This window comes from Dipodomys spectabilis, unplaced genomic scaffold (assembly GCF_019054845.1).
Source record: "Dipodomys spectabilis isolate Male_0828 unplaced genomic scaffold, ASM1905484v1 ptg000173l, whole genome shotgun sequence".
Classification (NCBI taxonomy): domain Eukaryota; kingdom Metazoa; phylum Chordata; class Mammalia; order Rodentia; family Heteromyidae; genus Dipodomys; species Dipodomys spectabilis.
In genome coordinates this window covers 10167520-10180381 of record NW_024870850.1, presented here as the reverse complement: position 1 = coordinate 10180381, position 12862 = coordinate 10167520, and the positions used below count along the sequence as shown (strand labels likewise).

Below are 12862 nucleotides of genomic sequence, written 5' to 3'. Positions count from 1 at the left end.
AGGCTAGCGCTGTACCACTTGAGGCGCCACTTCTAGGTTTTTTCTTTGTGCTTATGTGGTGCTGAGGAATTGAACCCAGGGCCTCAGGCATGCAAGGCAAGTGCTCTACCACTGAGCCAACTTCCCAGTTGGTTTTTTTTTTTTCATTAGTGGGTTTTGAACTTGGCTTGCCTAGGCAGTAGCTCTCTATCTTCAGATCTAGGTACCCTTCCTCCCAACCCCCCAAGTCTTGGGAATTTATGCACTCCATTACCCTAAAACCTTTGTTCTTTGGGTCTTATTTATCATACAGTGTCTGGTTTGGTACCTAGATTTTTTTTTTTGGTCAGTTGTGGGGTTTGAACTCAGGGCTGGCGCTGTCCCTCAGCTCTTCAGCTCAAAGCTAGCGCTCTACCACTTGTGCTACAGCGCCACTTCCTGTTTTCTGGTGGTTTATTAGAGATAAGAATTTCACGGACTTTCTTGCCCAGGCTGGCTTTCAACAACGATCCTCAGATCTCAGCCTTCTGAGTAGCTAGGATTACAGGCGTGAGCTACTGGCACCCGGCTGGTACCTAGATTTTTCTGTGAAAAGGTACTGAGGTTTCACTTAAGGGTACTGTGGCTTGCTAAGCAGGTATTTTATAACTGGAGCCACACCAGCCCTTTTTGCTTAGGTTATTTTTCAGAAAAGGCCTTGGGTTTTTTGCACAGGACCGGCCTCAGACTGTAGTTCTAGCTGTAGCATATGGAACCACAGGTATGAATTACCTTGCTTGGCTTATTGACTAAGATGGGGTCTCATTAGCTGTTTTGTACCATCCTGTATCAAATGGCTATCCTTTCTAAATTCAGGCTCCCAAAAAGCTGAGACTACAAGTAGGAGCCACTGTATTCAGCTTATTTTCTTTCTCCACACATGGCTGCAAAGGTGTTTATTGGGATTTGGGATCATGGTTTCTGGAAGAATGTGTTGGGACTCATTCAGTTCTTTCAGGTATAGGAGTTACTGCCCACAGTTCAAGGCTGACTGCACCCTAGATGATAACCTGCAGAGATTGCTACATGACCCCTTCATTAAGCCTGTTGGAAGAGTACCAAGTACCTCTCCAAAGAATACTCACCTGAAGCTGGGCCCTGGTGGCTCATGTCTGTAATCCTAGCTACTCAGGAGGTTGAGATCATGGTTCAAAACAGTGAGGGCAGACAAATCCTTGAGACTCTTATTTCCAATTGACAAGCAAAAAAGACAGGTGGGGCATCCACCTTGTGAAAAATGGCTATGTGAGAGCAAGAAGCCCTGAGTTCAGGCCCAATACACCTATGTAGCTGTGTTTGCACATACAGCACACATATAACAGATGTGAATCCCTAGAAAAGTTTTTAGAAATGCCTTCCTTAAAAAAAAACAACCAATATATTCATAATGACATGTAAAGCTTTTGATAACCATATTGGTGCACTGTCAAAATGGTAGATTAAGTATTAGAAATATTTGGGCAGGCACTGGTGGCTCGTGCCTGTAATCCTAGCTACTTTGGAGGCCGAGATCTTAGGATCAAAGTTTGAAGCCAGCTGGGGCAGGAAAGTCCATGGGTCTCTTATCTCTAATTCACCACTAAAGAAGCTGGAAGTCGAGCCTGTGGGTCAAGTGGTAGAGCACTATCCTTGAGCATAGAAACAAACTCAAGGACAGAGCCCAGGCCTTGAATTCAGGCTTCAGCACAATTTTTCTTTTTGCCAGTCCTGGGGCTTAAACCTAGGGCCTGGGCAATGTCCCTGAGCTTTTTTTGCTCAAGGCTGCACTGTACCACTCGAGCCACAGTGCCCTTCTGGCTTTTTCCGTGTATGTGGTACTGACGAATTGAATCTAGGGCTTCATGTGTGCTAGGCAAGCATGCTACCAGTAAGCCACATTCCCAGCCCAAGAATTTTTTTCTTCATCATAAAATCCTGTATTATTGTATGTCATGGAAATTCTCAAAGTTTACATCGAAGCTTTTGTCTATGCAAGGTAATTATATTGTGATTTTATTGTTTCCTGAGCAGGAATTGGAGTTTCCTAGCAGGAGTATGAGGCCACTGGGAATATAACACTCATTACTTTTTTTTTTTCCTGTGCCAATGATGGGGCTTGAGCTCAGTTCCTGGGTGTCGTCCTTTACATTTTCTTACTCAAAGCTGATACTCTCCTTCTTGAGAGACAGATCCAACTCTGACTTTTTCCTGATTAACAAGAGATGAGTCCTCCCCAGGCTGGTTTTAAACAGCAATCCTGCTGGGCACCGGAGGCTCACACCTGTATTCCTAGCTACTCAGGAGGCTGAGATCTGGAGGATTGTCATTTAAAGCCAGCCTGGGGAGGAATCTCTGTGAGACTCATCTCAGTTAACCACCAGAAAACTGGAAGTAGCGCTGTTCCTCAAGTGGTAGAGCGCTTGCCTTGAGCTGAAGAGCTGAAGGACAGTGCCCAGGTCCAGAATTCAAGACCCGTGACTGACAAAACACAAAAAACAAAACTGCAATTCTCAGATCTCAGCTCCAGAGTAGCTAGGATAGGTGGGAGCTACTAGCTAGCTAGTTATGATATTTCCAAATATGTCAATAATGTATTTGGATCCACTCTCCTTCCTTTGTGATGCTCCCTCATTCCTCTCCCCTTTCTTAAAAGTTTCAACAGTTTCTATTGTTCTATTTTCATATATGCAAATAAACTTGACTATATTCAACCTCATTCTCTCTTAACTGGTCGCTCCCTTCCCCCACTGGTAGCTGATCTCCCCCATCAGAACCTGTTTTACCTGAAGATAGCTTATTTTTTTGGTGCCAGTTCTGGGGCTTGAACTCAAGGTCTGGTGCTGTCTCTGTCACATGAGCCACAGCTGTACTTATGTTTTTTTGGTGGTTAATTGGAGATAAGAGACTCACCAACTTTCTTCCACGATCCTCAAATCTCAGCCTCCTGAGTAGCTAGGATTATAGGAGTGAGCTACTGCTGCCTAGCTGAAAAAAGCTTTAAGCAAAGTTGGAAACCAGAAGAAGCTTTAAGTAGCTACAGAATAATGATATATTGTACATCAAAGAAAAAAAAAGCAAGACAAGATCTTGACAGTTGTGTAAAACACTTGATATCGTGAACAGTTCTCGATAAAATGTGCTATTGACTTTTTTTTTTTGCTCGGTCGTAGGGCTTGAACTCTGGGCTTCGGCACTGTCCCTCAGCTCTTCAGCTCAAGGTGAGTGCTCTACCTCTTGAGCAACAGCACTACTTCCGGTTTTTTAGTGGTTTTATTGGAGAGAAGAGTCTCACGGACTTTCCTGCCCAGGCTGGCTTTGAACCCGTGGTCCTCAGATCTCAGCCTACTGAGTAGCTAGGATGACAGGCGTGAACGACTGGCTCCCGGCTGGTATAAATTTATTGAACCCCTGAAAAGGCCAGGCACCTGAAATCACAACAAACATGAGTACTAGAAAAAAAAAGTATCAAAAAAGAAAAGTAAAAAAAAAAAAGAACTTGAAAAAGTTGGCTTGTAAAACACACAAAAGTATTGAGAAATGAAAGGAGCAAGCATTAGGGCTGAAGAAATGAGTTGGGGCTGTGGCTCAGCGTTGAGCTTAGGCAGGAGGCTCTGGGTTCCATCCCAGCTCCGGAAGCGGGACAAAAAGGAGTCAGGGTGGGAAGGTGGCTCAGTGGCAGAGTGCTTGCCTCGCATGCATGAGACCCTGGGTTCGATTCCTCAGCACCACAGAAGCAGAAAAAAAGCCGGAAGTAGCGCTGTAGCTCAAGTGGTAGAGCGCTAGCCTCCAGCTGAAGAGCTGAGGGACAGCGCCCAGGCCGAGTTCAAGACCCACGAAAGACAAAAAAATCAACATCGTGATTGAATGTAGAAGATAGACCATTTCATAGATTAACATCCATGACAACCACAAAAAAAGAAAAAAATCACAGGCTGAAAAATGCAGAGCACTGGAGAGAGGTTTTTGTTTGCATCCTAGGGGTGATCCCACCCCAACGCCTGCCTTTCTGTTCTAGGATCCATGCACTAGGTCTGGAGCGTCCTCGCTCTAAGCTCAGCCTGCCGTGTGTGTGGGGCTCCGCGGGCAGCCCACTCACGGAGAAGCCTCCGTGGAACACCGGTCCCCTCCCAGTAGGAACCAATGACTTCTCTCCAGAGGCGGTCCAAACTCGCTGCCCTTAGGCGGGTTGCAGCCCGGATTCATTCTGTGGTGAGCGGAAGTGACGTCACCAACGCTTCCTCTCCCCCCCCCCCCGCCCCTCCGCAACCCCCTTACTGCTATTTTTAATTTTTTAATTTATTTTTCTTTTTCGGTGCTTATCCAGTCTGGGGCGGCTTCGGGTGAGAACCTTGTGATTAAGATGGGGGATGGAAGATGTGTGCGACGGATAACGGGGTTCACTCAGAACGAGCGTTCTTAGGCTCGGTACGTTAGGCCCCCGACATCCGGGTCCTTCCCGCTCCGGCGCTCTCCAGGGCCTGGGTTCCCAGCGAGGAGCCAGGGTTGGGCCGCGGCGCGGCGCGATGTGCGCATGCGCGGGGGGTTCTCGCCCGCCGTGCGTCCCTCCTCCCCTACACCTGGTCTTAAGTAACCTTTTGTTAATTGTTTTCCTGAAGGGACCGAATAGCCGCGGTTTGAGGTCGGTGCAGAACAGCCTCCGGGGTCCTTCTGCCGTTTTCTGGTGAGCTCCGGGTGAACGTGGTTTCTAAGGTTTTTTTTTGTTTTTTTGTTTTTTGTTGTTTCTTGCCTCACTAGGATTTGAACTCAGGGCCGGCCAGCAGCTCTACCTTTGAGCCACGCCCCCCAGACCTTCTTTGGCTTTAGTTCTCGGGATCTTGGCTTTTCTGGGGAAGGGGGCGGGGCTGGCCTCTGTCCTCGATCCTCCTACTAGTGCCTCCCGAATAGCTGGGATTTGCAGGTGTGAGGCTCTCCTTGGCTCTCTCAAAGGGGGATTGTCATCCTGTGTTTGTAGCTGTTTCGTCCGACAGTTTGGCATTGTTGTTGCAAGACTTGTATTTACTTTTGAAAACGAAAAGTTCAGGCACTTAGGTTTGGATATTTCTCTGTATGAATACCAAAAGTTTTTCCATGAAGTAAAAGAGTCTAGATGCCATGACAGAAGCCAGTGGATCATACCTGTAATCCTAATTAACTCAGGAGGCTGAGATCTGAGGAACACAGTTCAAAGCCATGCCGGGCAGAAAAGTTTGTGAGACTCTTATCCCCAGTGAATCACCAAAAATCTGGAAGTGGAGCTGTGGCTCAAATGGTAGAGCACCAGCCTTGAGTGGAAAAAGCTCAGGGATAGAGCCCAGGCCCTGAGTTAAGTACAAGTACTTTTGTATTGGCACAGAAGTAAATTGGATGTAATTAGGGATCATCATATTACGTGAAATGAGGCAAGCTGGGAAAGACAAATATCACATTTCTTCTCTTGCAGACTCTGTCACTTGAGCCATGCCCCAACCTCTAAAACTTTGTTTTTAATTAAAACAATTTTTTCCTTTAGGAATACATTAATCTGAAGGAGTTTCACTGTGATAATTCTATAATGCATATAGTGTGCTTTGAACTTCTTTACTCCCTCCACCATGAACATGTTGCGCCCCTCCTTTCCACCCCCCTTTTCAGTGGTGTGTCCTAAAACCTTTTTATTTTACTTTTTTTTTTTTTGGTTGGTCGTGGGGCTTGAACTCAGGGCATGAGTGCTGTCCCTGAGCTCTTTTGCTCAAGGCTAGTGTTCTACCACTTTGAGCCACACCAGCACTACTTCTGGTTTTCTGTGGTTAATTGGAGATTAAGTCTTACGGACTTTCTAGCCTGGGCTGGCTTCTGTGATCCGAAGATCTGAGTCTCCTGAGTAGCTAGGATTACAGGCATGAGCCACTGGCACCTGGCTTATTTTACTTATTTTTAATTAAAAGATGTTTAGTTGTACAAAGGGGTTTCAATTTAACATGTCAGTTTATAAGAACAGCGCACCTTTACAATGCCACTCTTTTCTCCCCATTTCTCCCAACTCCATCTCCTTAAGTTACCTGGTTCCATTTTCACATGCATGCATTGCATACATCACCCACTCTTCCTCTCTCCATTTCTCTGCTCCTCTCTCTCTGAGCTCTTCCCCTTACCCCCCAAATGTTTCAGTTTCTTGGCATTCATTTTGTTAAACTGTAAGTTAGTTGTTCAAAGAAGTTACACCATTAGGATCCTCTCCTTGGTATAGCATACTTTAGCCAATTTCTTTGTGTGTGTGTGTGTGTGTGTGTGTATGCATTGATCCAGTATATATTTTCATACATGTTTATAATTTAGATATAACTTCTACATATAAGATAAAATGTGTCCTTTGTCTCTCTGAGCCTGCATTTTCTCCTGGTCTGTACATTTTCCTGCAAATGACATAATACCATTTATTTTTCTTCCTGTTCTTCCTGATGGATGAATTTTTTTGTGTGTGCTGGCGCTTGAACTCAGGGCCTGAGCACTCTCCCTGACATTTTTCACTTAAGACTGGAGCTCTGCCACTTGAACCACAAGTTTTTTGGTGGTTAATTGGAGATAAGAGTCTCATTGCATTTCCTGTCTGGGCTGGCTCTGAACTGTGGTCTTCAGATCTTACCCTCCTGATTAGCTAGGATTATAGGCATGAACCACTGGGACTTAGAGTCGTATTTTTGATGTCCATTCTTAATTACTGGGATGAGATAGAATCTCAATGTTATTTTGATTTGCATTTCCCTCATGGCCAGTGATGCATGCTCTTTTTTTTCATGTGTTTATTGACCAATTTACTTCTTTGGAGACGTCTGTTTAGATCTTTGCCAATTTTATTAATTGGGATATTGATTCTTTGGGTGATTAGTTTTGAGCTCCTCGTATTTTCTGGATGTTAGGCCCTTGTCAGAGTACAGTTGGCAAAGATCTTGTCTCATCCTGTACCCTTCTTTTTTAGCATAGGAACTGTCCTTTTCTGTGCAGAAACTTTTTAGCTTGATTTAATCAAGAAAAAAAAAGCAGTGCTGGGGGTATCAGCATTCCAGCTTTCAAACTTTACCACAGAGCCATAGTAACACAAACAGCTTGGTATTAGTACAAAAACAGACTAAAAGACCCTAAAATAAACCCATATGCGTAGAGCCATTTGATTTTTGACAAGGGAGTCAAAAATATATGTTGGAAAAAAATACAGCCTCTTTGACAAATGGTTGGGGAAACTGCACATCCATATGTAGAAGACTGAAACTTGGATCCCTGTCTGCCATGTTGTTAATATCTATTTGAAATGGATCAAAGACCTCAATGTTAGACCTGAAACTTTAACAATAATACTGGAAGGAGTAGGAGAAACATTTAGAACTTATTGGCTTGTGGCTGGAGGTGTGGTTCATTCGGTAGAATACTAATTAATGAGTGAAATTGTCAGGTTCTGAGTTTGAGTTCTAGGTTTGGATCAAAAAGGAAAGAATAGAACTTATTGGCAGAGGCAGGAATTCAGGGGCTGAGCAAATAGGAGAGACTTGAAAAATGCGATTGCATCAAACTAAAACCTTTTTGAAAGAGGAAATCAAGGTGTCTCACATTATTCAGGAGGTTGAGATCTGAGGATCAAAGGTGGAAGCCAGTCCAGCCAGGAATGTCTGTGAGACTCTTATCTCCAATTAACCACCAAAAAGCCACAAGTGGAACCTAGAGCGCTAGCCTTGGGCACAAAGCTAAGGGGTATTTCCCAGGCTCTGACTTCAATGGCAAGATTAAAAAAAAAAAGAAAAAGAAAAAGACTATTTGGATGGGGGAAGATTGTCAGGCTTCATGATGGGGGTGAGGTGGTGATCAATGCAATTGCTCCAGCAGCTTGGGTAAGTAGTAGAACTTTCCTTATCCTATTTTTTCTTTTTTTTTCTTTTTGGTCCTGGGGCTGGGCTTGAACTCAGGCCTGAGCCCAGTTTCTTTTTTGCTCTACCATTTCCGTATTCTGGTGGTGAACTGGAGATAAAGAGTCTCACCCTGGACTTTCCTGCCCCGTCTGGCTTCGAGCTACCGTCCCGAGCTCTGCCTCCCGAGTAGCTGGAGCCACAGGCCTGAGCCCCCAGAGCCCCCAGAGCCCCCAGAGCCTGGCGGGCCGCTTTCCCGCGGGAGTCGGGCGGGGCGTGCCCCAGCCGCAGCCCGCCCCCAGGCCTAATTGTCGACTCAGCATTGTGCTCCAGCCCCCCCTCCCTCTCCTGACCCGCCCCCCCCGGGTGGGAGGAGACTCGTTTATCCACGGGGAGTCGTTCAACCAGTTTGAAGGCCGGCCCCGAAGCCCCCGCCGTCCGCCCACGCGGCCGGCGCTCGGGGGCGGAAGTGACGTCATAGAAGAGCCTCGGCCTCTTCCGGCGCTGGCTCCGGACCGCCGAGTTCCTCTTCTCCTCAGTGGTCATCCGGGCGGCCGCGGTGAGGTGGGGTCAGGGCATTGGCCGGCGGCCGAGGGGGGGAGGGGAGAGGCCGCGCTGGGTCCGGGCCGCGCAGCCGCGACCTCGGCGACACACGGCGCCGCCACCGCCACCGCGTCCTCCTGGCGCCGCCGCGCCCCGCCCCCCCTCGCCTCCAGGCCGCCCGTCCTCTCCGGAGCCCCGTCGGGGTTGGTGGCGGCGCGGCCTCTTGGCTCTGGGCTCGCTCTCGACAAACTTTTTGAACTTGTTGGGCTGGGACCCGCGGCGGCGCGGTCGCGGCCGGCCCCGCAGGCCTGGGCGGGGCGCGGCCAGGTGAGCGCCGCCAAGTCGCCGCCGGGCCCCGCGGGCCGCGGCCGCCATCCGGGCACCTTTTCTCGGCCGTGCTCTTCCCCGCTCAGCCTTACTTCTAGCGCTTGGTGTTTAAGGAGGAAGAAAAAGTGGTGAAAAAGATTAAAAAATAAGCTGTGTGATGGTGAGATGGCAAATCGTTCCTGACCCGGGGCTGGCCTCTTCCTATGCTCTTTTTCTTTTCAGAAAAATAAAACACACTTTTGGTGAACTATTTGAAAGGAAGTAATTTGGTTGCAGGCATACAAGTTGAGCTTTTAAATACTTTATGATAGCCAAAACTTAAACATCATTCGCAGACATTAGTTATACATGGATGGTTACTTGTGACATCACACCTGTAAGCAGTGTGCCCCCATCAGCCCTCCCCCATCTATTGGCCTCCCTTATCCCATTCCTCTCTTTTGAGCTAGTCCTGGGGCTCCTATCTCTTATTTTTCAGGCTCAAGGCTGGGCCATAGCCACAGCTCCACGTGCTGCTTTTTGCTGGTTAATTGGAGACAAGAGTCTCACAGACTTTACTGCCAGGGCTGGCTTGGAACTGTGGTCCTCAGATGTTGTTCCTTCGCGTGTGTGTGTGAGTGTGACCTGTAAACTTGGGTGCCTCAATGGCTTGTTAAGGCATAGTGACAAAATTCAATTCAGATGTTCTTTTAGATCTTGTAAACTACTGGCAGAAGCTGACAGGTAACCAAGGAAATGAACAGGTCATTACAAATGTATGAAGGCTTGGACAATAGAGGACAGTGTGGTTTTCTGTCTTTGGGTGTAACTGATTACACCATGATTAATCCAAGACCTAAAATAGAAGATGAAGTGGGGCTGGAGATGCAGCTCAGGGTAGAGCACTTGGCTAATGTGAGTGGAGGGGCTCTGTCCATTCCCAGAGCCACAAGGAGAACAAAAGCAAAATAAAAAAGGTAGAATAGTTAGCCATGCTGAAAGGGGAGGGAGTAAGAAGTAGTGAAAGCTCTGTGAACTGGCATTGCTTTTGTAGAGATCGGAAAGTACATCAGATTACTTCCAAGTTTAATACTTAAGTCCTTTTCTATGTGAAAAAAGTTGAATCTGTTCTTCAATATACAAACGAAAGAAGTATTGGAATGATGTAAACAAAATATGGTAAACATATATAAAATATTAGCTTATATTGGTTGTACAGAGGGAGATTTTATTGTTCTTTTTCACACTATAAGCATGAATACTTTTTTTTTTTTGTTGGTCATGGGGCTTGACCCCCCCATGGGTCATGGGGTCTGAGCACTGTCCCTAAGCTTTTGTGCACGAGGCCAGCGCTCTGCCACTTGAGCCACAATTCCACTTCCACTTTTTGGGTGGTTAATTAGAGATAAGAGTCTCATGGGCTTTCCAACCCTAGTTGGCTTTGAACTGTGATCCTCAGATCTCAGTCTCCTAAGTAGCTAGGATTATAGGCATGAATCCCCAGTGTCGTGTGTGTGTGTGTGTGTGTGTGTGTGTGTGTGTGTGTGTGTGTGTGTGTGTGTGTGTGTGTGTGTGTGTGTGTGTGTGTGTATGTGGCTTGAACTCAGGACCTTGTGCTCTTGCTTAGCTTTATCTGCTTCAGGCTAGTGTTCTGCCACTTGAGCCATGTCTCTACTTCCTGCTTTTTACTGGTTAATTGCATAAGACTCAAATTTATCTGCCTAGGCTGGCTTCAACTTGAGATCCTCAGATCTCAGCCTCCCTGAGTAGTTAGGGTTACAGGCAAGAGCTTTCAGTAACGGGCATAAGGAAGTGGCGCTGTGGCTCAAGTGGGAAAGTGCTAGCTTTGAGCTGAAGAGCTGAGGGACAGTTTCCAGGCCCAGAGTTCAAGCCCCACGACCAACCAAAAAAAAAAAAAAAAAGTGCATCTCAGTAACAGGCATAAGTTGTCCCGTCCTCCCCCGGTCATAGGGCTTGAACTCTGGGCTTGGGCGCTGTCCCTTAGCTCTTCAGCTCAAGACGAGCACTCTACCACTTGAGTCACAGCCCCCCATTTCCGGTTTTCTAGTGGTTTATTGGAGATGAATCTGATGGACTTTTCCTTGCCTGGGCTGGCTTTGAACCGAGATCCTCAGATCTCAGCCTCCTGAATAGCTAGGATTACAGGTGTGGCCACCGGTGCCCTGCAAGTTTTTTTTTTTTAACTTAAAAAAATATTTTTGACAGTGCTGGGGTTGGAACTCTGGGCCTTGTACTTGCTAGGTAAAGTACTCTACTATTTGAACCACACTCTAGCCCATTGTCCAAAAAGAATTATACTCATTACTTAGTGAAATGGTAATCCCTTTGTAAATTACCTTAAAAATTACAATGAAATTATTCAAGGAACTAAAATTCTTGGCTGAACCTGGGGACTAGTGATGTCTGGTGTTTGATCTCCAAAGGCAGCAAGGAGTGTTTGGCAAAGTCTTGTTTTGTGGTCTTTGTATAGGAGATTTTGCCCTATATTTTGGGTGTCAGTAGAGAATCCAGAGTTTTTTTTTTACTTTGAAAGGGACATTTCTTTTTGGCAGTGGCCCTATCATTATAAGTGCGTTGTTGAGATGGGATCATTTATTGACCAGGGCATGCACTGTTAAGATGATCAGTGGCCTGATACTTAACCAAGTGTGTTGTTTCTTGGGGTTCTGTCCTTTATTAGGGACATTTTCACTAATGACTAGAAAGCTGTAGTATTCCAGTAAGCTCACTCACATCTGATGGTCAGCAGTTAGGTGGGTATGTTCTACCCCCTTCACTGTTTCACTCAGTTCATACCAAAGGGTTGTCTAGCCAGATTTCTTGAGCACATGCAGGTTTGTATTTTGTTTTTGTTGGTTGTGGGGCTTCAACTCAGGTCCTGGGTGCTGTCCCTGAGCCTCTTTGTCCTCAAGCCTAGTGCTCTACCACTTGAGCCACAGCACCAGTTTGGTTTTTGATTGGTTAATAAGGGATAAGAAACTCATGGGGACTTTTCTGCCTGGGCTGGCTTTGAACTGCATCCTCATTCTCAACCTCCAGAGTAGCTAGGATTACAGGTGTGAGCTACTGGTGTCCACATGCAATCTTGTCTAGCACACAGGCACCTGGCCAGGATCAAGGATAGAAACTGCTGCTTACCACAGGTGGGATATTTCAGTTTATGCTTGGGATCCATTCTGTCTTCTTTAATTTGTATTTTTTTTTAACATTTGTGTTAGCATATGGTTTGTTATATTGTGCTCTTCTCATGCATACATAGAACACACAGAACAAATTCATCTGTCACACCTCGTCTTCCCTCTCATGTCTTAAAACAATTTTAATAGGTTTTATTGTATTTTCAAACATTTATAAAGTACTTTTGACTGTATGCACTTTCTGTTCTCCCCTTCTGCTCACCCCCAACAACTTTTTTGTTTTGGTTGGTCATGGCGCTTGAACTCTGGGCTTGGATGCTGTCCCCGTGCTCTTCAGCTCAAGGCGAGCACTCTACCGCTTGAGCCACAGCGCCACTTCCAGTTTTCTAGTGGTTTATTGGAGATAAGAGTCTCACAGACTTTCCTGCCTGGGCTGGCTTTGAACCGCGATCCTCAGATCTCAGCCTCCTGAGTAGCTAGGATGACAGGCGTGAGCCACCGGCACCTGAGTCCAACAATCTTTTTTATATTCCTGTTATCCTTTTTTTTTGGTCAGTTATAGGGCCTGAATTCTGGGTCAGGGCGCTGTCCCTCAGCAATTCAGCTCAAGGCTTGCACTCTACCACTTGGGCCACAACACCACTTCCGGCTTTTTCTGCTTATGTGGTGCTGAGGAACCGAACCCAGGGCCTCATGCATGCAAAGCAAGCACTCTACCACTGAACTACCTTCCCAGCCCTCCTGTTATACTTTTTAAAAATATGTACATTAATTGCACAATGTAATTTTGTCATGGTATATCACACACATATACATACCTTAATCAGATTAACCCCTTCTATTGCTCTCTCTTTTCAGTCTGTCCTTCCTCTCTGTTTAACAGCTTTTAGTGAGTTTCCTTGTGTCACCTTCATAGATGGACACAATGTATTTCCATATTCACTATCCATCATTCCCTTCTCCTCTTCCACTTACCCTGAAATG

General features: G+C 46.2%; 1 protein-coding gene across 2 annotated transcripts in view; it reads left to right on the top strand.

Moving 5' to 3' along the window:
• The first annotated feature begins 4545 nt into the window (after nucleotides 1-4545).
• The window catches only part of LOC122119695 (zinc finger protein 26-like), a 31096-nt gene continuing 22779 nt past the window's right edge, over nucleotides 4546-12862 (top strand). For both annotated transcript variants that reach the window (XM_042693727.1, XM_042693726.1), the window contains exon 1: nucleotides 4546-4678. The gene's annotated coding sequence lies outside the window, so the exon portion shown is untranslated. The remainder of the gene's footprint in view (nucleotides 4679-12862) is intronic.